General features: G+C 44.5%; 1 long non-coding RNA gene across 3 annotated transcripts in view; it reads left to right on the forward strand.

The window, feature by feature from the left end:
* The window catches only part of LOC120537857, a 115,554-nt gene extending 113,747 nt beyond the window's left edge, over positions 1–1,807 (forward strand). For all 3 annotated transcript variants that reach the window (XR_005635400.1, XR_005635401.1, XR_005635402.1), the window contains exon 5: positions 1,554–1,807. This is a non-coding gene — a long non-coding RNA (uncharacterized LOC120537857). The remainder of the gene's footprint in view (positions 1–1,553) is intronic.
* Positions 1,808–25,821: the final 24,014 nt, after the last annotated feature.

The raw sequence follows: 25,821 nt of genomic DNA on the forward strand, positions 1-25,821 counted from the left end.
GTAGGGAAAAAATGGAAGAAACCTTGGGAAAGGCAGTTCGGAGAGAGACCCCTTTCCTGGTAGGTTTGGTGTGCAGTGGGTGTCAAAAAGAAGGGGGGTCAATACAATACACAGAACAGAACAATTCCTCAATTCAGTATAAAAATAAAAATTGTAGAAGTACGGAGTAGATTTTAACAGTAGATGATATCCCATAATATGATTTGGATTTGTTGAGACCTCATTCATCAAGCTGCCTCCTCCATTTGGCCATTCCACAGCTGAAATAGTGCTAATCCAATGACAGGACCCCTCTTTCCCACGATTCCTGTGATCCTCCATTAGGGATGACTTTACCTTGGGCAGGCAAAACAACTTGGCAGGTGGGCCTTGGCACCAAGTGTCACATTTGAATACCGACAAGAGAAACAGAATAGGTGAGGGTTCGTCACAAATTTTAACTCTCATGTTTTAGTGCTAATGACTGACAACAGAGACGCAGTCTGCACAGTTAATCAGCAGCTCTAGTCAGGGTGTGCTAAACTGAAGTTGTGAGTCTTCAGCCGGGATTTGAAAGCTGAGACTGAAGGGGCATCTCTTATAGTAGCAGGCAGACCAGTCCACAGTTTAGGGGGGTCCTGTAACTAAAATCTCGACCTCCCACTGTTATTTTATTAATTCTTGGAATCCTAAGCAGACTGGCGTCTTGAGATCTTAATGTGCGCTCAGGTTTGTAAGTCATGATAAGCTCAGTTATGAGGAAAGATTAAAAGAGCTGAGCTTTTAAAGGAGATTAAGAGAAGACTTAACTGAAGTGTTTAAAATTATGAAGTGAATCAGTCCAGTGGATCGAGGCGGACACTTTAAAATGAGTTTATCAAGAACACGGGGACACAGTCGGAAACTTGTGAAGGGGAAATTTCGCACAAACATTAGGAAGTTTGTCTTCACAGAGAGAACCACAGACACATGAAATAAGTGAGTGTGTTAGACAGTAGGACTTTAGGGACCCTCAAAACTCGACTAGAAGAATTAAGAGGATAGGACTGATTAGCTTTGTTGGGCTCAATGGCCTGTCCTCATCCAGATTGTTCTAATGTTGTCACTCTGTGAATGCCCTTGAGTGGCCCAGTCTTGAATTCCTTTCAAACATCTCCGGAGAGACCTAAAAACAGATGTCCACAGATGGTCTCCATCCATCCTATCAGAGCTTGAGAAAATCTGTGTATAATAATGGAAGAACATCCTTAAATCCAGGTGTGTGAAGCTTGTCACGTCAGACCCACAGCCAAAGGGGCTTCAACTAAGTACTGAGTAAAGGATCTGAATATTTGTGTCAGCAGTGGGATATTTCATTTTTTTTCAGAAATCTATAAAAGTTTTCTTTTTATGGAGTGATGACTGATGAGGTTAAAAATGTAAATGATCTTAGCTCGAGGCTACAACATAACAAAATGTGAAAAAGTGAAGGGGGTCTCAATCCTTTCTGTGTTGTTTGCCGTTTGAGGACCGGTTCGAGGGGATCACCTGAAATTAACCTTCTTCCTTCTTCCTTCTTCCTTCTTCCTCCACAGCAGCGGTGACTCTGGAAAATTCCTGTCACTTCACCTTCCTCATCAGACTAACTCTGCCACTTCCAGTCCTCCTAAAATATATCCCTGAAGGATGACCCGGAACTTGTCGAGAGACCAGATAGTGACAGTGGCTCACCAGAGTGATGGAAACACAAACTTTCAAAGATGAATATTTTGTTCCCTTGGTTTTTTGTTTTTCATTTGCTTAACAGCATTAAATGGGATCAGTCCATCTTGGACCCCCACACTCTCCACACAGTTTTGTGGTTCCTTTATTACTAGATATGCCTGAGGTAACGAATATTTCTGAACAGTTTCAGTATTTCTGAACTTATACACGAATACTGTAAATGTTACATGCAAAACATGAATCATTTTCTGAATGACACCCCATAATATGTGCACTTACCTTTCCTCAATAACCGTGCCTTACAATATTTATAGTAATGTGTCCATCCACCTTAATAAAAGGATAAGTGTCTGTGCGTCTGTCTATGCGTCCATCCAGTTGCTTTGACATTCCAACAGATGGCACATCACAAACATTAACACTGCTTTTCCGAATCCCATTACAAATGGCATACGACAGAGACATGTGCATTGCATTGAAGGGCTGGAACATGCACACCAAACGAGAGTAAAGCCCAATAATGGCAAATGTCGACTTAACAATGGATGATCCCTGCTGCGGGGCGGCACAGTGGCGCAGTGGTAGCGCTGCTGCCTTGCAGTTACAGTAGTAGACCCGGGTTCACTTCCCAGGTCCTCCCAATGTAGAGTTTGCATGTTCTCCCCGTGTCTGCGTGGGTTTCCTCTGGGTCCTCTGGTTTCCTCCCACAGTCTAAAGACATGCTGGTTAGGTGCATTGTGCTTGGTGTGTGTGTGTGTGTGTGTCCTGCGGTGGGCTGGCGCCCTGCCTGGGGTTTGTTCCTGCCTTGTGCCCTGTGCTGGCTGGGATTGGCTCAAGCAGACCCCCATGACCCTGTAGTTAGGATATAGCGGGTTGGAAATTAAATGAATGACTGACTGACCGACTGATCCCTGCTGCATGTATGTGACCTCACCTGCCCGGCTCATCTCAGCACTATTACTATCAACAGCCTCTGGGAGAGTGGAGCCGACCCGGCCTGTCCCATAACCCCAGGCTTACCTCCTTAGACCCGGGAAGGTGGTTCCAAACTCCATACATCTCAATGATGATCAGCAAAGTCAAATTTCAAGTGTCATAGCAATCAGTATGAATGCTTGTGTCCATGTGATATTTCACTTTTTTTATTTTTAATACATTTGCAAAAATTTCAGCAATCCATTTATTTTTAGCCAGCAGCCATACCTCAAGCACTTCAGAAGAGGTCATCGACCTGCAGCTAAACATGTTCGGGCATGGCCAGTATTTGGATAGGAGACCATCAAGGAAAAGCTTGGGTTGCTGCTGGAAGATGAAGATGTTGGTGAGGCCAGCAGGGGGCGCTTACCCTGTGGTCTGGAAAGTGGATCCCAATGCCACCAGTGCAGTGACTGGGACACTGTGCTATATAAATGGTGCCATCCTTTGGATGAGACGTAAACCCGAGGTCCTGACTCTCAGCTTGGGTTGGTGTTTGAAGATGAAGATGTTGGTGAGGCCAGCAGGGGGCGCTTACCCTGTGGTCTGTGTGTGGATCCCAGTGCCCCAGTGCAGTGATGAGGACACCGTGCTGTAAAAATGGTGCCTTCCTTCGGATGAGATGTAAACCCTCACTCTCTGTGATTATTAAAGATACAATACAATTTATTTTTGTATAGCCCAAAATCACACAAGGGATTTAACAGGTCCTGCCTTTTGTTAGCCCCAGCCTTTACTCTCTAAGAAGACAAGGAATATCTCCCACAATATCCCCTTATAGGGGAAAAAAATGGAAGAAATCTCGAGAAAGAGAGACCCCTTTCCAGGTAGGTTGGGTGTAGAATTAGAATTAGAACAATCTAGACGAGAACAGGCCATTCAGCCCAACAAAGCTCGCCAGTGGTGTACAGTGGGTATCAAAAAAACGGGGTCAATACAATACAATACAACACACAGAGCAGATAACAAGTAATACAATATAATAGTGCAATAGAAATATTACAAGTACAGAGCAGAATTTGTTAGTCGATGATATCCTATAATATGATTTGGATTTGTTTAGAGTCTTGGAGACCTCAGCCATCAAGCTGCCTCCCCCAATTGGCCATTCCACAGCTGAAACAGTGCTGGGCCAGCCAATCCGATGAAAGGACCCCTCTACCAGACGATTCCTGCGATCCTCCATCAGAGATGGAGGCAGGCAGAACAACGGCAGGTGGGCAGTGGCATCGAGTGCCACATTTGAGTACAGAGAAGAGAAACAGAACAGGTGAGGGTTAGTAACAAATTCTAACTGTCATGTTACTTCTGTTTTAGTGCTAATGACTAACATCAGAGATGCAGTCTGCACAGTTCATCAGCAGCTCTAGTCAGGGTGTGCTAAACTGAAGTTGTGAGTCTTCAGCTGAGATTTTAAAGCTGAGACTGAAGGAGCATCTCTTATAGTAGCAGGCAGACCAGTCCACAGTTTAGGGGGGTCCTGTAACTAAAAGCTCGACCTCCCACTGTTATTGTATTAATCCTTGGAAACATAAGCAGACCGGCATCTTGAGATCTTCATGTACGTTGTGGCTTGTAAGTCATGATAATGTATCTTTAATGATCACAGAGAGTGAGGGTTTACATCTCAACCAAAGGACGATGCCATTTTTACAGCCCGGTGTCCTCAGCACTGCACTGGGCCGTTGGGATCCACACACACACCACAGGGTAAGTGCCCCCTGATGGCCTCACCAGCAACTCTTCAAGAAGTAATCCCAAACTTTTTCCTAGATGGTCTCCCATCCAAATACTGGTGGGGCCCGAACATGTTTAGCTGCAGGTCGATGACCTCTTCTGAAGTGCATGTGTTTGGATGCTGGCTAAAAAAACAAGTCAAGTCAAGTCAAGTAGGGGAGCATGCACTGGTACGGCATGTTGCCGCACCCACCACAAAATGAAACAGCTCGGGATCCCGGTTGGCAACCCCCCAGGCAGACACGCAGTCCAGTCCCACCCTCCGGAAATGACCCTCTATCTGCCACAGCCAGGTGTCACATGGGTGACTCCTTGGCCTGGTCCAGCCACTCAGGTCCCCAACGATGAGGATCCTACGAGCCGGATCACCCTCGGGGAAACGCGCCACATGGCATTAGTGCCATAAATGACGCTCCCTCACAATGTGCCTCATTCGGGACTCCATGAGCAACACAAAGTCACACCAGAGGGACCCAAAGATCTGAAGAGATACACATGAAGGAGTCCAGTCTTCATCTCAGGTCACTGGATAGCGTCCATGTCTCACAACCATATAGCAAGACAGGAAGCACCAGGACTCTAAAGACTTCGTCTTCGTCCATTTGCAGATATCGGGAGCACCACACACCCCTCTACAGTGACCTCATGACCCCCCATGCTCACCCAATCCGTCTACTGACTTCATAGGAAGAGTCACCAGAGTCATGAATGTCACTGCCAAGGTAAGTAAACCTCTTGATGAGGTCAACACCCTCTCTGCAGACAGACACACTGCTGATGGCCGTGCCCAGGAGGTCATTAAAGATCTGGCTCTTTGGTTTTTATCAGGACCCTCACAAGCCGAGACACTCAGACTCCTCACTCAGTCTCTCGAGCACCCCATCAGAGCCTCCATTGACTCCATGAAGATCACAGCATCATCAGCAAAGTTAAGATCAGTGAATCTTTCTTCACCAACAGATGCCCCATAGCCATTGAACAGAGCAGGAGCAAAAGAGCCCCCCAGACAGGACCCCAGAATCAATGGGAAAAATGCAGAGGTCCTGCCTCCACTCTGCACAGCACGCACAGTACCAGTGTACAGGCCGGCCATGATATCCAGTAACCTTGAGGGGATCCCGTGAACCCTCAGGATGTCCCACAGGGCAGCTCGATCAACTGAGTCAAACGCTTTATGAAAATCGACAAAGGCTGCAAAGAAACTCTGCTGATATTCGCGTTTGCGCTCCATAAGAACCCTCAGTGCCAGGATGTGGTCGATGGTAGACTTCTTAGGCGTAAAGCCAGACTGTTCCGGTCGCTGGTAGGTGAGCAGGTGATCGCGGATCCTATTGAGGACGAACCTAGCAAGTACCTTACCCGGCACCGAGAGCAGTGTTATCCCCCTGTAGTTGCTCCAATCCAGGCGATCACCCTTCCCTTTCCAGACAGGGATGACAAGTGCTGTTTTCCAGTCAGTTGGAATGATGCCAGTCTCCCAAATGGAAGCAAAGATTGCTTACAATGCCAGGAGGACAGCCTTACCACCAACCTGGAGAAGTTCACAGATCCCTGTAGTCTTTCCTCCCCTCAGCGGGTTTACCGCCTGTGCCATCTCAGTGAGACTGGGGGGTTCACAGCTAACTGGTGAATCAGCCTCAAGAACTGCAGACCCAGGGAAATCCAACATAAAAAACAGGATTATAATAATCTTTCAAAAAGAGTAGATAGATAGATAGATAGATAGATAGATAGATAGATAGATAGATAGATAGATAGATAGATAGATAGATATGAAAGGCACTATATAATTGATAGATAGATAGATAGATAGATAGATAGATAGATAGATAGATAGATAGATACTTTATTAATCCCAAGGGGAAATTCACATAATCCAGCAGCAATATTAAATTAAATAGTAATAAAAATTAAAAAATGAAAAAAATAAAAATAAAAAAGCAAACAATAAATGAGTAATGTTAGCATTTACTCCCCCGGGTGTAGGGTGTAGCCCAAACTGTCCACCATTGCCTGGTCATCCTGGCCCCGTAATCGTCCCCTGTCTGTCATTGGCTATCACTCTCACCCCTTCACCACCTAATAGCTAATGTGTGTTGAGTATACTGGCACAAAGATGGCTGCTGTCACATCATCCAGGTGGGTGACACACATTAGTGGTGGCTGAAGTGGCTCCCCATTTACTAAAGCACTTGAGTAGTGTGAAAAGTGTTACATACATGTATAGAATTATTATTATTATTATTATTATAAAACCCGCTATATCCTAATTACAGGGTCACGGGGGTCTGCTGGAGCCAATCCCATCCAACACAGGGCGCAAGGCAGGAAACAAACCCTATATGGGTATATGGGTGGGACATTAGGCCACCGTAGGGCGCACTCACACACACACACATACACACCAAGCACACAATAGGGACAATTTAGAAACTCCAGTGCATCTAACCTGCATGTCTTTGGCAGGTGGGAGGAAACCAGAGCACCCGGAGAAAACCCACGCAGACACGGGGAGAACATGCAAACTCCACGCAGGGAGGAAGCAAACCCGGGTCTCCTAACTGCGAGGCAGCAGTGCTACCACTGCACCACCATGCCTCCCATTACATATTAAATTGAAAATTATAAATCAACTTTTTTAGGTGTGCACAGAATTATGTGCTTTGGCCTCGGGCGTAGAAATGTGTAAATCCGGCCCTGTGAAAGTGAAAGTGCCTGAAGATGTCCTAAAGGCAGAATGCTGGCCCCATACCAGGCCTCATTACTTCATGACACCTAAATGGCGTCCTGGAAGTAAACCCACTCAGTTACGTAAGAAAGTGCCAATTGTGCCCAAACAGTCACCAGCCCCAAAGTAAGGATAGATCTTAAAATTAAAAAGCAAAAAAAGAAATCTCTTTAAATTTAGTCACTCATTGAAAACTCAGGCAGCTCATTGCCATTCAAGTACATAAGGAGTCCGCCTGACAATCCAGCCCCCTGAATGTGTGGGCTGAAGCAGACCACGTAGTAATTGCGCCGTGACGCCAGCAGTGCCCACCACGAGAGATTCTCTTCTGCGCACACATCCTATTAGCGGGCTTTCTAAATAAAAATTGGAAAAGGTTAGTAGCGCCATGGCAACATTTGAAAATGTGCCTGCATTTCAGCAGGGGCTTCTGCTTCCCCAAAGCCTGTGGATTACTTGCCATCATCATGGAGGTGAGTGGCCCCCCCATCACCACCTCAGCAAAGCTTTAATTATTTCCTCATTTGTAGGAATGCCTGGGTAAAGACATGGAAACCAACATCCCATCTGATCCAACTCCCACTCTAGTCACATAGGAGGAGGAGTGGTCAGGGGGTCTCGCGGCACAACACAAAAGCAGCCCACTGTGTCTTGCGAAGCCACCGCGCTTTGGGATTGCTAATTAATATCAATTAGACATTCATTAGGAAGAGGGGCCAGGGAATGCTCGCCCCGTTCCCCGTTTCCTCACATGGCTAATTGGAGTGAGCGCACTCGTTATCACAACCGATGGGACTCTAATTAGTAAGCAGACGATGGAATCTGCAATACTTGTTTGTTCATTAATCCCCCACCCCATAATAAGGGGAAACTCGCTAATTAAAGGCATCGATGTAGCTAAAGGTATTCACACCGCATCCATCCAGTTAGCTTGATCTTCTCTACGTTGTCCCCTTTCTACTCCTTTCACTCCTTACGGGTGTCATGCAACTCAAAGGATCTGGTGATTGTAATTCCCTGCCTGACCAGGGGTTGGCGCTGTGGACTGATGCCTTCTCCTTTCCTCCTTCTGCAGAATGAAAGACTGACAGCCACCGCACCTCCAATGTCACTTCCGCTTCCCGCCCTTCCTTTTCCTGCCAAGTCACCACATCACTCGAACCCGGCCATGTTGGCTAACCTGCAGTTCCATTTTGAGCCCTCGTCTGAAAAGGCACATCCACAGATTGTCGCGTGTGTCATTGTGCTTATGGCTTTTGTAAGGGTGGTGGCCCAACTCTTTGACGTTGTTGTGTCTCCTCTTTACTCCGATTGGAGGAGTGCAACTCAGCCAGTTTCTTATTGGATGGGTCTGCTCTTGCAGCCTAAACTTGCCCCCCACACAGGGTTGATCCTCAGAGGCTCTGATTACGAGAAAAACCAGCACAGGCCATCACTTCCCAGTACTCCCCTCGTTAGCTTCGGGGGTCTCCAGACAGAACCTTAGCCTAAGGCAGGGAGAGGCAACGTCGGTCCTGGAGGGCCACAGCGGCTGCAGGTTTTCGTTCAAACCCAATTTCCTAATTATTAGCGCTTTTCCACTGCATAGTACGGCACGACACGGTTCAGTTCAGCTCATTTTTGGGGGGTTTTCCACTGGGAACAGTACCTGGTACCACCTCAGCCGAGGTTCCAAGCGCGCCGAACCGTTACCAAAACGTGACGTGTAAACTCTGCTGGTCACTGATTGGCCGGAGAAAATCGTCATTACTGCGTCACTGGCTATTCTTTTCTTTAAAGGTACACACACGCGGAAGTTTGTGACCCCGTCTCTCCATCGCTGGACGCAGTTTGTTGCATAACTTCAGACATTCGAAAGTTCTCCAGCCACTGAGTGTTTGTAAAACTGGGAACAATCACATCCCACCACTCTGAAGGACGGTTAAATGTCCAAACAGATGGTCTGTTGCGGCGACTTTTTTGCAAAATGTGGAAGATCTGTAATATACAGAATCAGCATTTTAATGTTACACTGACAGTTAAGTTCATTTTATGCTTTGCAACAGTAATAAAAGTTAGCTAGTGATGTGCTTTTTTTAGTTGCTTACCCTTGCGTGTCGTCGAGCTAAAGTGTTGTCGTTGTCTGCGTGTTGTTGTAAAAGTTCCACGGTGTCACGGCAGTAGAGGCGGCGCAACTCTAACGACACGTGAATAATCCCGCCCCCTCTAAAGCGGTACTAAACTGCAGTCGAACCGCAAACCGAGCCGAACAGAGCCGAACCAAGGTGAGCTGTACTGAACCGTGCTGTGCCGTACTATGCAGTGGAAAAGCGCCTTTAGAAACCAACGATTGCCAGGCTCAGATCTTATTTCATTTGTTGGCCCGTGTGAAGGAAAACATAGACACACAGATTAAGGGTTGGAGATTCTGTCCCCGTGTACTGTAAACCACAGCAAAAGTAGCGAGTATACTGAATAGCAGTCAGGTTTGCAAATTACAATTGACAGAAAATGGTGGTAGCATGGACGTATTTATGAGGTGGGAATGGAAGTAGGATGGTGACGTCATCTGGAAGGGACCAGAGGTGAATCCACAACACGGGAGCGGCTTGGACAAAAAAAAAAAAAACAAGGAGCTGGTGGTGGATTTAGGAGGCCCAGGCCCCTCATGGACCCCGTGATCATCAGAGGTGACTGTGCAGAGGGAACAGACCTATAAATACCTGGGGGTGCAGCTGGATGATAAATTGGACTGGACTGCCAATACTGATTCTCTGTGCAAGAGAGGACAGAGCCGACTATACTTCATTAGAAGGCTGGCGTCTTTCAACATCTGCAATAAGATGCTGCAGATGTTCTATCAGACGGTTGTGGTGAGCGCCCTCTTCTACATGGTGGTGTGCTGGGGAGGCAGCATAAAGAAGAGGGACGCCTCACGCCTGGACAAACTGGTGAGGAAGGAAGGCTCTATTGTAGGCACAGAGCTGGGCAGTGTGACATCCGTGGCAGAGCGACGGGCGCTGAGCAGACTCCTGTCAATCATGGAGAATCCACTGCATCCACTGAACAGGATCATCTCCAGACAGAGGAGCAGCTTCAGCAACAGACTGCTGTCACCGTCCTGCTCCACTGACAGACTGAGGAGACCCCACACTATGAGACTCTTCAGTTCCACCCGGGGGGGTAAACGTTAACATTATACAAAGTTATTGTCTGTTGTACCTGCATTGTTATCACTCTTTAATTTAATATTGTTTTTATCAGTATGCTGCTGCTGGAGTATGGGAATTTCCCCATGGGATGAATAAAGTATCTATCTATCTATCTATCTATCTATCTATGGACGTCTAGACAAGGTTTTTGAGACAAATTCAAGATGTCGTGGTTTTTTGTTTTTCGTCTTTCCTGTTAAAATAAAGACAGGGGCGTTATCATGCTGACTTAGTCCCCCGCCTTGTGGTTTCGCACAGCTCGTCGGGTCCTTTAGCTGTCCCCTAATCGCTCGTATGTGACACCCATTAGTCTGCAATGTTGGGTTCTCGTATCGAAACTTTTTTTTACTTTCCAAGGAAATCATTCAAATGATTTGAAGCCTGACACGGACAGCGTGGTGCAAGTTCACACCTCACGAGAACTCGATTTGAGCGAATCCAAGAGAGACGCAGCGGGCTGAGGGGAGGGGGAGGCATGGCCTCAGGAGTGGGGAGCCAGGTGGGGCCCTCCTCACTCACTCACTCACTCACTCACTCACTCACTCACTCACTCACACGCCTGCCTCCATTCGAGTCAGTCTGCCTTGCACCACATGTTGGAGCGCACCCTGCCTCCACTTAGCTAGTAATACCCTTTTGTTCAGCAGACATTATCATCTGATCATCAGATTGTTAAGAAGTAACGTTTGACGTTTTTCAAGGAGAGATCAGAGCTACGTGTGTTTTAGAGGGTAGCTGCTGATTGCCAGAGATATCACGGCCACGTGCTCTTCTCCCTACGTGGGGGACACTCTCCCCTCACAGCTGAACACGATCAGATACAGTGCCAACGTTTGACATTCGAGCGTGTCTAATCTTCCACTTGGCCAAAATTATATTTTTTTTCTTTTAATTGATTTTTAAAGTTTGTTCGTTTCCACTACTACGTGGGAGGAGCCGCGGGGGACAGCTAGTTTAAAATAAGCATTCACTACCTTCATATCAGAAACTTTGTTAAACAGAACCTGCCCTAGTTTTCCTCACCTCCCACCTACTTCTACACCGGAAAAAATATCGATCAGTCTCAAGGACTCAGCATTTCCGCAATACATAAAACCATTTTACAGTCCCTCCCTTTCAAAGATCCCAGATTTCAGTGGGAAAAGGATCTCTCACTCAACATCAAAAGGAGCGGAAAGTCGCAATGCAGAGAACTCACTCGACCTCCACATGCGCAAAGCATACAATTATTAAACTCAAAACGATATATCGAGCGCATCTCTCACATTTAAAATTATTCAAAATGATTCCCGGGCAAAATCCAACCTGCGAACGTTGCAATCGAGCTCCAGCCTCATTGGGTCACATGTTCTGGGTGCTGTGCACCAAATTAGCATCATTCTGGACCAAATGCCTTTCAGAGAGCCTTGGGGTCACAATCCCTCCTAACCCACTAACAGCTGTGTGTGGTGGGCTCACGGAGGGGCTCAAAGTGGAATGGCCTTTACTTCACTATTAGCACGTAGACTTATCTCGCTCAACTGGAAGAATCCTAACTCACCTCTCGTAAGTCAGTGGGTAACTGATCTTCTTATATAATACGCTACTGTGGCTGTCCGTTTGTCTGTCTAGGATATTAAATCACCTGTGGCTCGCAAACCTTTTGAACTATTGACCTGAAATTCGATACACGAATACTACGTGACGTCTACTATCTGTTTTCTTGGTGATGATTTTTATTACTCCTTTTATTTTTTATTTTATGTTATCGTAGAATCAATTCTCAGCAGCAGGGTGGCCGTGTGGCGCATGTGTACGGGAGCCGTTCTCATCCCTACCACCTCCGCCGTCACTTCTCCTGCCTCTTCATATCTTAAATCATTCTTGATGCAGATTGAAGACTTAAGTGAAACATTAAAGAAAACGTACTAAGTAATTGCAACACAAACACTGACTTAATCCGTTTTAACGTGAAAAGATGCCGACGAAAGAAGAGAAGCAGAGGGCCGGTAGGGTGAAGAAAAGAAGAGCTGCTCAGGAAGCAGCAAGCGCATCAACCTCTGAGCAAACGAATGCTAAACGTACAGAGAAGGAGAATGAAAACTAGGAATGCTCAAGTCAGGTGTATTCCACTGCACGTTATATTATCTGAAACTGGAAAAAATCTAATTCGCACTTAGAGGATCTGTGCAGAACTTTTTCAAAACCTGGCAGGGTCTCATCAATACCATTTAAGAATAAGCATCTAAATTGAGAGTGGCACGGTGGCGCAGTGGCTGCTGTCTCGCAGTAAGGGTTCGCTTCCAGGATCCTCCCTGCGTGGAGTTTGCATGTTCAAATTATTAGAAGTTAAGTAATTGGTGAGCTGGGAAGCTACAACACGCTCAAGAACTTTTCACAGAAAAGGTAAGTGGGAAATAGGCTGAAAATGTTTAAGATCGTCACCATCAAGACCAGACTTTTTTAACATTGGGGTTACAGAAGCGATTTTAAAAGTGAGCGGCATAGCGCCAGTGTCAAGGGATGAGTTTATTATTGTTGTAATAGTTTATAAAAGTAGCGCTGCTGCCTCACATAGCAAAAGTTAGACCTCTTATATCATTGAAAGATGCTGAGAAATTAGTTCACGCTTTTGTCTTCAGTCGACTAGATTACTGTAACGCACTCCTCTCAGGACCACCCAAAAAACACATCAATCATTTGCAACGAGTGCAGAATGAGCTGCTAGAATCCTAACTGGGAAAAGAAAATCCAAACGCATCACCCCAGGTTTGATGTCACTACACCGGTTACCTGTGTCATTCAGATTGACTTTAAAATACTGCTGATGGTTTATAAAGCCTTAAATAATCATCTGCTCCATCTTATATATCGGAATGTCTGACACGTTATATTCCAAATCGTAACCTTAGATCTTCAAATGAGTGTCTGCTTAGAATTCCAAGAGATAAACTTAAAAGAAGTGGTGAGGCGGGCGGGCGGCCTTCTGCTGTTATGCACCTCAAATCTGGAATAGCCTGCCAATAGGAAATCACCAGGCTGATACGGTGGAGCACTTTAATAAACTGCTGAAAACTCATTACTTTAACATGGCCTTCTCATAACTTCACTTTAATTTAATCCTGATACTCATTATAATAACTATTCATGGTGGCTCTAAAATCCGCACTGACCCCTACTCTCTCTTCGGTTTCCTGCACCACCACCAACCTACTCAAAGCATCATGATGCTCCAACATTGATGGACTAAAAGCCAGAAGTCTACGTGACCATCATCATCAAGTCCTTCTGTGAGAACCCTAAATCCAAAGAGGACTGTTTCATTTATGTGAGGTAGAATGTCCAGAGGGGACTGGGTGGTCTTGTGGTCTGGAATCCCCGCAGATTTTATTTTGTTCTCCAGCCGTCTGGAGTTTTTTTTTTTGTTGTTTTTTCTGTCCTCCCTGGCCATCGGACCTTACTCTTATTCTATGGTAATTAATGTTGACTTATTTTATTTTCTTACTGTGTTTTTCATTTTTTTATTCTTCATTATGTAAAGCACTTTGAGCTACTGTTTGTATGAAAATGTGCTATAGAAATAAATGGTGTTGTTGTTGTTGTTGTAAGGAGACCTGGGTTTGCTTTCCAGGTCCTCCCAGCGTGGAGTTTGTATGTTCTCCCCGTGTCTGCTCCGGTTTCCTCCCACAGTCCAACGACATGCAGGTTAGGTGCATTGGCAGTTCTAAATTGTCCCTAGTGTGTGCATGGTGTGTGGGTGTGTGTGCCCTGCGGTGGGTGGGCACCCTGCCCGGGGTTCGTTTCCTGCCTTGCGCCCTGTGTTGGCTCCAGCAAACCCCCATGACCCTGTAGGTAGGATATAGCGGGTTGGATAATGGATGGATGGATGGATGGATGGATTAGGCATGGGCGACACGGTGGTGCAGTGGTAGCGCTGCTGCCTCACAATAAGGAGACCCGGGTTCGCTTCCCAGGTCCTCTCTGCGTTTAGTTTGCATGTTCTCCCCGTGTCTGCGTGGGTTACCTCCCACAGTCCAACGACATGCAGGTTAGGTGCATTGGCGATCCTAAATTGTCCTTGGTATGTGGGTGTGTGTGCCCTGTGGTAGGCTGGTTCCCTGCCTGGGGTTTGTTTCCTGCCTTGCGCCCTGTGTTGGCTGGGATTGGCTCCAGCAGACCCCCGTGACCCTGTAATTAGGATATAGCAGGTTGAGGAAGCAGGCTCTCTCCCCTCTTTTACTCCATTTATCTTTATTAATTTATCTATTCACTTATCTTTACTAGCTTAAAGTTTTACTCTGCTGGCCTAGCTCTCTTTCTCAGGGGTGGGAGTTGATTTGTTTCAACCCTTCTTTTTATTTGTAAAACTTGAGTTATTTGTATGGAATGTTATTTCATTTTAATGAAATCAATAAGATAAAAAAAATAAATAAAATTTCCATCCATCCATCTATTATCCAACCCACAATATCCTAACTACAGGTTCATGGGGGTCCGCTGGAGCCAACACAGGGCGCGAGGCAGGAAACAAACCCCGGGCAGGGTGCCAGAATTTAAACTTTAAAGTAAATAAATAAAATAAACGTGCAAGAAAATGCCACATGTGGAAAAACGAAATCCACCCCTCCATTTCTCACCACCTCAGATACCTGAAATTACGATCAGGTGCAGATGATTAGAACATCATGAGAGGAGATCTCAGGCCAGTAGGACAATCTGAACAAGATCAGGCCAATAAGGCCGACCAAAGCTCGCCAGTCCTGTCCACTTAATTCTTCTAAAATAACAACATCAAGTCGAGTTTTGGAGGTCCCTAGAGTCCTCCTGTCTACCACGCTACTTGGTCGCTTATTACACGTGTCTGTGGTTCTCTGTGTGAAGAAACACTTCCTACTGTTTCTGTGAAATCGGCCATCATATGACGCTGCCCCCTTATTCAGACCTCAGATATTTACTTTGGTTTCCTCTTTGTTGTTGAAGTGCTGAGGTTCAAAGAGCTCACTGAGGCCTTCAGAATGAAGCTTGGAGATGCTTAGGAGTCCTTGTGGGGGGTGTTGTTGATTTTAAAAGATCTCCAAACAATCAGAAATCCCCCCCTCTACTGGCTGGCAGATCTTCCGCGAGTGAAGAAGACCTCCAATAACGGCCATCTTGTCCAAGCCTTCCCAGTTCAACCTGAGAACAGAACCCAGGATGTTGAACGAAGTCTCTTACAAGCCTACAATGCTATCACTGGAGCTCCAAAGTTGCTCTTGCTGTTGTTCTCGGCCAAGTGTACGAGTCCGCCTTGCTTTACGAACATTTTGTTGGAGATTTTCAGACGCCAGAAACTCAGTGGTGCAGCTTCAGACATTACTTTGAAAACTTTATTATTGTCCACTGCCAGATTCTGCCTCCATTTGGGGAATAGTTAGGTGAACATCGATGGGGCTGTCCTTCCCATGATGCACTGGGAGTGCACGACAAGTGACGTCCCTGAGACGCGACTGTATAAAGGTCACCAGGTGCATGGCCAGCTGATCTGGGGAGCATTTTAAACAGCAGATTTGTGATTCGTATTTTCTTCTACAACTCTGTGCTGTCCGGTGTGGTGTCCTGGGCTGGACACATCACAAAAAGAGAGGAGCACCAAATCAACAAGTTAATTAAAAGGGCAGGCACAGATATGGGACACAATGTGGACCCCTGGAAGTCGCAGCAAAAGAGAGAATGAAAACAAAACTGAGTGCCATTATGAACAACGCTGCACATCTTCTCTCTGTGACACAACAACACCAAGGACTTTCGACAAATGAGTCATTCAGCAAAAGTGGGACAGGAAACATGACAGGGGTCTCCTTTATAACCCGAGAAATACACCTGCATAGCACATCACTGGAACTGCTAAGTCAAACGTTGTCTATCTTTGTAGTATTCTTCCTTTTTAGTCATTCTAGAGTGTGTTCAGACCATAGTGTGTGTGTGTGTGTGTATTTATTATCTATCTGTTTATCTACTCATTTATTTAAAGAATTTTGTAAAAAGCCAAGGACAAAAAAGTTCAATCTATTGTAACCACAAGGAGGTGCCACTGAGCCCCAGCCCTCAGACACAACAGCACCCAACACCGCCACACATTCAGATGAAGGGTTTTTATTTGATGTCCATACCTTCTAAGTGTGTACAGCCAATAACACCAGAATGACAAACTCTCTGTGAGCTCCTCATCTCCCACCCCAACCGGGTGAAAGTCGCTCACCGTCTCCCACCTCTGACTCCCTGAGCTGAGCCTGCAGATTCCTGTAAAACTGGTGCAGGGAGGGCTTCTGTCTGTTGTGTGCACTTCTGGGTCGTCGTGTGGAAACCACGGAGGTGGAGGCCAGGTAGTACCCTCTAGCGGCACCCAAAGGACCTGACAGGGCTGTGCTTCTCCACTCCAATTCCCATGCAACTCCATAGGTGTCCTGACTGGGATCAGCGTCAAGGAACACTGCCACCTCTCGAGTGGGGGTATAAACTGCTCACAGTATTCAGGTTCACCCACTTCACTTATTACAGTTCAGTCCCACCCGGGGTGAAGATTAGAGCGTGTTCTGTGTCTCCACTCCAGGAGTCCTTCCATTGCAGCATCCTGACCAGGCAAGAACTCAGTTGGGGTGCCCGTCTGTCCATTGTGGCATTTACAAAAGATATGATAGGTGCGATAGATAGATAGATAGATAGATAGATAGATAGATAGATAGATAGATAGATAGATAGATAGATAGATAGATAGATAGATAGATATGAAAGGCACTATATGATAGATAGATAGATAGATAGATAGATAGATAGATAGATAGATAGATAGATAGATAGATAGATAGATAGATAGATATGAAAGGCACTATATAACAGATGATAGATAGATAGATAGATAGATAGATAGATAGATAGATAGATAGATAGATAGATATGAAAGGCACTATATGATAGATAGATAGATAGATAGATAGATAGATAGATAGATAGATAGATATGAAAGGCACTATATGATGGATAGATAGATAGATAGATAGATAGATAGATAGATAGATAGATAGATAGATATGAAGGGCACTATATAACAGATGATAGATAGATAGATAGATAGATAGATAGATAGATAGATAGATAGATATGAAAGGATAGATAGATAGATAGATAGATAGATAGATAGACAGATAGATAGATAGATAGATAGATAGATAGATAGATAGATGATAGAAGGCACTAGATAGATAGATAGATAGATAGATAGATAGATAGATAGATAGATAGATAGATAGATAGATAGATAGATATGAAAGGCACTATATGATAGATAGATAGATAGATAGATAGATAGATAGATAGATAGATAGATAGATAGATAGATAGATAGATAGATAGATATGAAAGGCACTATATGATAGATAGATAGATAGATAGATAGATAGATAGATAGATAGATAGATAGATAGATAGATATGAAAGGCACTATAAGATAGATAGATAGATAGATAATCGTCTTAAGGTTAATGGATTTTGACATTTTTAATTTTTTATCTCAAAAGCACAAAACCAATCGAGTAAAAAGGGCACGAGGGAGGAGAGTTTTTTCTTATTTTGTCCACGAGAGGGCGCTATTGAACAACTATACTGTACATATGATGTCCCTGTAAATAAAGAATTGTCACATTTACTCGTTCAGTCTAATTATTTATTTTGTAGTTGCATATTCAGTGCATAAAACATTTAAGGCAAGGTAAATTATCATTTGCAGCAATACTTAAATGTTTTAAAAATATCTTGAAATGTTTCACCGATTTCAATATATGGTTAAGTATTTAGAGACGTCTTTCCTAGCTTAGCTCTCGATCATTTGAAGATATCTTAAATCCTTATATATCTAAATGTTTTAAAGATGTCCCTAAACGCGCCACTAAATTACATATTAACAGTCCACGCCAACACATCGTTAAATGTAAAAACAGATATCTTACATCAAACATCCATCTTTAAAGGCTTATTCAGATATCAGAATTATTTCAGCGTACTTTCTAATATTCACCTGACCCGTTGACGGTATCCTTACTCGAATTTACATTTGTTACTAAGTCATGAGCAACAAGACTCCGACAGGAGTACAATCGTCTGTTTATATACTGAAGCTTGAAATTCTAACTAATAGGCGTTTGTCCGCACATTGCCGTAAATCTGGGAATAGCAGGAGCTCCAAAGCGCCCAGAAGATAAAAGTGCAGGTTGAAATCGACAGGCGCTAACGGACTTAGGCCCACTTTGTGGTGGAATATTGAAGAGCTGGACCCCCCGTGTCGAAAGCGCTCAGTTCAGACAAAGGATGGTGGGACTGCTGCTATACACTGTTATTAAGTTATTAGACAAAGTTAAAGGCGGGCATAGTCTGAGAGTTACGGTAACATCTAGACTATCGCTCTAGACACATGGACGGCTTGAAAATCGGGGGCTGTTGAGGTCCATTTTCTCTTATCATTTGAAAGATCAGACACCTAAACTGTTCACCAATTTTGGAAATTGGTGTTCTTCAAATGAAGTGCGTCAAATCTCCTGTTGTGGCTTTTTGAATGTTGATGTCAAGTGACATTACTCCATAGACAGTGTAGCATACAGAGGCATGAAATAAGGACAGCGGCGCAACATAAACACACGTAGTGCACATATACCTAAGAACCTTCTCCCACAATTTGCTCAGTTTAACCAGGTGGCCAGCTGTAGGAAGAGTCTTGGTTGTTCCCAACATCTTCCATTTAAGAATTATGGAGGCCACTTTGGTTTTTGGAGCCATCATCACAGTATCAACTTTTGTGTAGCCTTCACCAAATGTGTACCTCGACACAATCCTGTCTGACTTGGACATCATGGATTGGTTTTTGTTGTTGTTATGAGGCCTTCTATGGACAGGTGTGTTCATTCAGTCATTCATTTGTTTTCCACCGCTTATCCGAAGCTGGGTTGTGGGGGCAACGATCTTGTGTGCCAAACTACCCTTTCCTCAGCCACACTTGCCAACTCATACTGTGGGATCCCAAGGTGTTCCCAGGTCATCTGAGAGATATAATCCTCCAAGCGAGTCCAGGGGGTCTTCCCAGGGGTCTCCCCCCAGCTGGTCACACCCTTAAAATCTCCACAAGGAAGTGTGCGGGAGGCATCTGATAACCTCCTCAGTTGGCTCCTTTCAATATGGAAGGTCAGCAGGTCTCCTCTGAGGCACTCCTGGATGTCACCATATCTCTAATGGAGAGCCCAGCCGCCCTGCATAGAAAGCCCATTTCAGCCACTTGTACCCTCGACCTCATTCTTTAGGTCAATGCCCAAAGTTCATGAACATAGAGGTTAATCAAGAACTTCACACAAAAGGGTCCAAATACTTGTGTCAATGTAATATTTCAGGTTTTTGTTATTTAAACATTTACAAAAATGTCCTAAATTCTGTTTTCGCATTGTCATTCTGGAGTATTGAGCGTTGTCTGATCTTCTTCTTCTTTCAGCTGCTCCCATTAGGGGTCGCCAAAGCGAATCATCTTCTTCCATCTCTTTCTGTCCTCTCCATCTTGCTCTGTCACACTTGCCACCTTCATGTCCTCTCTCACCACATCCATAAACCTTCTCTTAGGCCTTCCTCTTCTCCTCTTGCGTGGCAGCTCTATCCTTAGTACCCTTCTCTCATTATACTCATCATCTCTCCTCTGCACATGTCCAAACCAACACAATCTCTCCTCTCTGACTCTCTCCAAACCGTTCAACTTGAGCCGACCCTCTAACGTCCTCATTTCTAATCCTGTCCATCCTTGTCACGCCAAATGCAAATCTTAGCATCTTTAACTCTGCCACCTCCAGCTCTGTCTCCTGTACCACCATCTCCAGCCCATATAACACAGCTGGCGTCACTACTGTCCTGTAGACCTTCTCTTTCACTCTTGCTGATACCCGTCTATCACAAATCACTCCTGACACTCTTCTCCACCCACTCCACCCTGCCTGCACTCTCTTCTTCACCTCTCTTCCACAATCCCCATTACTCTGTACTGTTGATCCCAAGTATTTAAACTCATCCACCTTCACCATCTCTAGTCCCCTCATCCTCACCATTTCACTGACCTCCCTCTGATTCACACACATGTATTCTGTCTTGGTGGTCCTACTGACCTTCATTCCTCTCCTCTCTAGAGCAGATCTCCACCTTTCCAGGGTCTCCTCAACCTGCTTCCTACTCTCTCTACAGATCACAATGTCATCAGCAAACATCACAGTCCACAGGGACTCCTGTCTAATCTTGTCTGCCAACCTGTCCATCACCATTGCAAATAAGAAAGGACTCAGAGCCGATCCCTGATGTAATCTCACTTCTGTCGCTCCTACCACAGACCTCACCACAGTCACACTTCCCTCGTACATATCCTGTACCACTCTTACATACTTCTCTGCCACTCCCGACTTCCTCATACGATACCACAGCTCCTCTCAGTCACCTGTCATATGCTTTCTCCAGCTCCACAAAGACGCAATACAACTCCTCCTGGCCTTCTCTATCCTTCTCCATCAACACCCTCAGAGCAAACATCTCATCTGTGGTGCTCTTTCCTGGCACACTGCTGCTCACTAATCATCACCTCACTTCTTAACCGAGCTTCCACTACTCTTTCCCATAACTTCTTGCTGTGGCTCATCAATTTTATCCCCCTGTAGTGTCTGATGTACGGAAAAAATGAACTGACGTGATTTTAGCCCAAGGCTGCAACATAGCGAAACGTGAGAAAAATGAAGGCATCTGGATCCACAGTGAGGAGACCCTTAGGTGGCTGCTCTTATTTTATTGCCACGCTTATTTTAACTTCACCTGTTTGTTGTCTGGTACAAATCTTGTAATCGATATTTAACCCACTTCCTATTGTTCAAATGACTTGAAATTTTGCACACTAATTGGTAAAAACATTTCAACGGTGCCTCAGAGTGAAGCAGCAGCTTATTGAACATTTTACGGCTCATTGCTTTTCAATACGGGGAGATTCACTCGAAAGAGGCCCTTAGATATTCAGTTGTAACTACTGTTAGGATGAAGCAATCTGAACCAAACAATCCGCTCTATACCTTGACGTATGTGTCATCGATTGCATTACATGCAATGCTGGAAGTTTCCTGCCAGACACATTTCGACGAGGTGCTCCATGTTCCTGAATGTATTGGCAAGCGTCTCGGGGAATAGCAGCAACTTCATGTCGGATGTTGTCCTTCAAATCTTCCACAGTGAGAGGCTTGTTTGAGCAGACCCCAAAGGAAGAAGTCGGGTGGTGTCTGATCCGGCGACCGTGGTGGACAAAGCCCCTTTGAAATGACCCCGTTTGCCAAAGAAGGACTCCATTGCTGCCAGGCTCCTTGCTGATGTGTGACATGTTGCTCCAATTTGCTGGAAGAAACCTTCTGTTAAGTTGATCCTGACATCCCTTAAACGAATTGGTGAGCCAATAGGTTTGCACCGTGAAGACGCGCCGCTCAATATGGTACACCGCCATCCTGATGAGGAGTCGAGTGACTGAGTGAAGGGATCCAGGCGGGCAGTAGGCACACAGAAGTTACAAACAGAGGTTAAACGTCACAGCGGCCGTCCGGCGCCCACCTCATCGTTCCGACGCAGGGTCATCCCAGCTTGTTCGAAGCTCCATATACTGAGGAGCACATTGCACGTTGTTTCGTTCAGATTGCTTCATCCCAGCGAGACTTATTACAGAATGTTCAGGGCCTCTTACGAGTGAATCTCCCTGTAGAATTTAGAGATAGACTTCACTATGAAAGGTCTTGTGTAACATGACTCTTGGTTTCTAGAGTAGAAAGGGCAGAGTCAAAGGTAAAGAACTTTGTGATGGGGTCGACTATGAAAGGCACTATATCAAGGGTGGGAAAAGTCATTCTCGGAGGGCCGCAGTGGCCGCAGACTTTTTTGTTCCAACCCAGTTGCTTCATAAGAAGCCCTTATCGCTCAAGTAACACTTCTGCTTCATTTTAGTGGTCTCGCTCGTTAAGATTTTGAACCCTTTGCTTCTTTTAGTCTTAAACAGCTGTACTCTCGGGTTTTTAATGGATTTTTATCAGCAATAAGATGTAAATGACAAAAGAAGCCAGCATTCCCCTATTTAGCGTGTTACAATTTACACGGGTTCAGATTTATCGTGCACTATTTGGTTTAATGAAATACTTAGAATTTGGGAATCCATTCCCGGACATTTTTCATTCCCAGGAATGAAACTGCTGTCATTCCTGGGAAACCGGGAAACGGCCAAGCTTACATATATATAGTGTGTAAAAGTGTAAAAATTGATCAAGAAATAATTGAGTTATAGTTGAAAATAATTAAGTGGCACGGTTTTTGGCCCACGGTGTAGTGTGTTGCTCATTAATTCAGTCAACAACAGACCAGCAGCAGTCGTCAGTCTCCCGGCTCCCACTAAGACTGAGCACAGTGGACTGGGAGGAGTCTGCACTCTGCAGCTCACGAATGCCAGGACGGGGCAGACTTCATTGACGTCTGTCAGACAACAATCCTAACTGTACTGCAAAGGAGACTCTCAATTAGTTCTATAGTCGTGGCCAAAGGTTGTGAGAATGACACAAATATTAATTTTCACAAAGTTTGCTGCTTCAGTTTGTATGATGGCAATTTACAAATACTCCAGAATGTTCTGAAGTGTGATCAGATGAATGGCAATGAATTGCAAAGTCCCTCTTTGCCATGAAAATGAACTTCATCCAAAAAAAACATTTGCACTGCGTGCCTGGTCCAGCCACTCGGGTCTTCAACTATGAGGATCACCTTCGGGTAATCGCGCCTCATGGCCGCAGTGCTGTAACTGACACCCCCTCACAATGCAGTTCATGTGCCTCACGCAGGACACCGTGAGCAACACAAAGTCAAACCAGCGGGACCCACGTGAAGGAGTCCAGTCTTCATCTCAGGTCACTGGATAGCATCCATGTCTCACAAACATATAGGAAGACAGGGAGAACCAGACTCTAAGGACTTGGACCTTCGTCCTTTTGCAAAGATATCAGGACCACCTGCAACCTCATGACCCCCCATGGTCTCCCAATCCGCCTACTAATATATAATATAATAATATATATAAATAATTTAGATAGGAATATAAGTAATAATAATAATAATAGTACATTTTATTTATATAGCGCCTTTCCCATGCTCAAGGCACTTCACAGAGTTTAAGACAGAACGGCGGGGTATACAGTATATAGCATTGGTCAAAACAGATAAATAAATAAATTAGATTAAAACAGTAAATTCAGAGACAGACAACATAATTGATGGCCCAGCGCACACACACACACAGGTTACATGACATCTTGACAGAGAGGTAAACTGAGAGAAGGGGAATGAAGTCAAGTAGAGCTAAAGGCCTTCCTGAACAGATGAGTTTTGAGTTGTTTTTTAAAAGAATTCATGGAGTCTGCTGACCTGATTAATTTCGGTAGGTCACTCCAGAGTCTGGGCGCCATACAGCTGAAGGCCCTGCTGTCACCCATGGAGTGTAGATTAGTGTGGGGCACAACAAGATTGCCAGAATCAGTGGACCTTAGTGGGCGGGCAGGCACATAGTGATGGAGAAGGTCACTGATGTAGGTTGGCGTGAGGTTATTTAAGGCTTTCTAGGTTATTAGTAGGATTTTATATTCGATTCTGTAAGACACAGGGAGCCAGTGAAGACGGAGCAGGACGGGTGTGATGTGCTCACTGCTGCTGATGGTTCGAGTCAGGACTCTTACAGCCGAGTTTTGAATAAGCTGGAGCTGTGATATAAGATTAGAAGGAGCACCTGCCAGCAGGGAGTTACAATAATCAATGCGGGATGTGATAAAAGCAGGGACAAGTTTCTCAGCGTTAGAGAAGGAGAGGAAGGAGCAAACATGGGATATGCTACGGAGGTAAAAGTGAGAAAGTTTCTTAATGTGATTTATGTGGGTGGAATAAGAGAGGGAGGAATCAAAAATGACACCAAGATTCTTTACATTAGAGGCAGGTCTGTTGAGCTCACCGCCAAGATGGACTGGGAAGGAGCTCATTTTATTATTTAGCGCTTTAGTGCCAATTTACAAGAGGTCAGTTTTGTTGCAATTTAATTTTAAAGAGTTCTGCTCCATCCAGGTAACAATCTGGTTAAGTTTGCAGATGATACCAAGACAGGTGGAATAGCAGATAATTTGGAATCCGTTAGATCATCACAGAAGGACTTGGATAGCAGACAGACTTGGGAAAACTTGTAGCAAGAATCGATATATCAAGAGGTTTTAAAAATGGACGCTCAAGACATTACAGGCAGATTAGCTGGTGGCCAAGAAGTGAATGAAGCCTTTACAGAGTGCTTGCTGGATTTTTATTTATTTATTATTATTTTTTTGCCCTGCAGGGGGCGATAAAGTCCAAGTTTTTCTTTTTATTTCGAGCGAATGCTCAACACGAGGAGACTTCTTATCTGATTCATTTACTTTTATTTCTTTTATTTATTTTTGTGTCCAGGAGAATTACTTCGGAATGCTTTGGAAAGCATTTAAGATTTTTTTTTTGTCCTGCGTCTCCTGACTCACCTGTATGAGAAAAAAATAAAAAACTTCAGAAGTGATATACCATTCAACTCGTCTTGATGTTTAGTTATACAAGACGTCAGGCTTTTTGGGCTTACCATCTATCTATCTATAATATAGTGCCTTTTTAATCTATCTATTAATCATACAGTGTTTTTCATCTATCTGTGTATAGTGCCTTTCTTATCTATCAATCTATTATATAGTGCCTTTCATATCCATATTTATATATCATATAGTGCCTTTCATATCTATCTATCTATTATATGGTACCATTGTTATATATCTCTCTCTATCTATCCATCCATCCATTTTCCAACCCACTGAATCCGAACACAGGGTCACGGGGGTCTGCTGGAGCAGGAACCAATCCTGGGCAGGGTGCCAACCCACCGTAGGACACACACAAACACACCCACACACCAAGCACACATTAGGGCTAATTTAGAACCTCCAATCCACCTAACCAACATGTCTTTGGACTGTGGGAGGAAACCGGAGCGCCCGGAGGAAACCCACGCAGACACGGGGAGAACATGCAAACTCCACGCAGGGAGGACCCAGGAAGCAAACCCAGGTCTCCTAACTGCGACGCAGCAGCGTCTATCCATATATTATATAGTGCCTTTCACATCTATCTATCAGTCTATCTAAGTATTAAATAGTGCCTTTCTTATCCATATTTATATATCATATAGTGCCTTTCATATCTATCTATTATATAGTGCCTTTCACATATATCTATCTATCTATCTATCTATTATATAGTGCCTTTCACATCTATCTATCTATTATATAGTGCCTTTCACATCTATCTATCCATCTATTATATAGTGCCTTTCACATCTATCTATCTATTATATAGTGCCTTTCACATCTATCTATCTATCTGTCATATAGTGCCTTTCTTATCTATTATATA

Source organism: Polypterus senegalus, chromosome 10 (genome assembly GCF_016835505.1).
Source record: "Polypterus senegalus isolate Bchr_013 chromosome 10, ASM1683550v1, whole genome shotgun sequence".
NCBI lineage: Eukaryota > Metazoa > Chordata > Cladistia > Polypteriformes > Polypteridae > Polypterus > Polypterus senegalus.